We start from the raw sequence: 737 nt of genomic DNA, 5'->3' as shown, positions 1-737 counted from the left end.
CATTTTCTGAATGTTGAGCTTTAAGCCAACTTTTTCACTCTCCACTTTCACTTTCATCAAGAGGCTTTTGAGTTCCTCTTCACTTTCTGCCATAAGGATGGTGTCATCTGCATATCCGAGGTGATTGATATTTCTCCCGGCAATCTTGATTCCAGCTTGTGTTTCTTCCAGTCCAGCGTTTCTCATGATGTACTCTGCATATAAGTTAAATAAACAGGGTGACAATATACAGCCTTGACGTACTCCTTTTCCTATTTGGAACCAGTCTGTTGTTCCAGGTCCAGTTCTAACTGTTGCTTCCTGACCTGCATACACATTCCTCAAGAGGCAGATCAGGTGGTCTCGTATTCCCATCTCTTGAAGAATTTTCCACAGTTTATTGTGATCCACACAGTCAAAGGCTTTGGCATAGTCAATAAAGCAGAAATAGATGCTTTTCTGGAACTCTCTTGCTTTTTCCATGATCCAGCGGATGTTGGCAATTTGATCTCTGGTTCCTCTGCCTTTTCTAAAACCAGCTTGAACATCAGGAAGTTCATGGTTCACATACTGCTGAAGCCTGGCTTGGAGAATTTTGAGCTTTACTTTACTAGTGTGTGAGATGAGTGCAATTGTGTGGTAATTTGAGCATTCTTTGGCATTGCCTTTCTTTGAGATTGGAATGAAAACTGACCTTTTCCAGTCCTGTGGCCACTGCTGAGTTTTCCAAATTTGCTGGCGTATTGAGTGCAGCACTT

The sequence above is a fragment of the Bison bison genome, unplaced genomic scaffold (assembly GCF_000754665.1).
Source record: "Bison bison bison isolate TAMUID 2011002044 unplaced genomic scaffold, Bison_UMD1.0 scf7180017864042, whole genome shotgun sequence".
Lineage (NCBI taxonomy): Eukaryota > Metazoa > Chordata > Mammalia > Artiodactyla > Bovidae > Bison > Bison bison.
Note: the sequence above shows the minus strand (reverse complement) of the source record.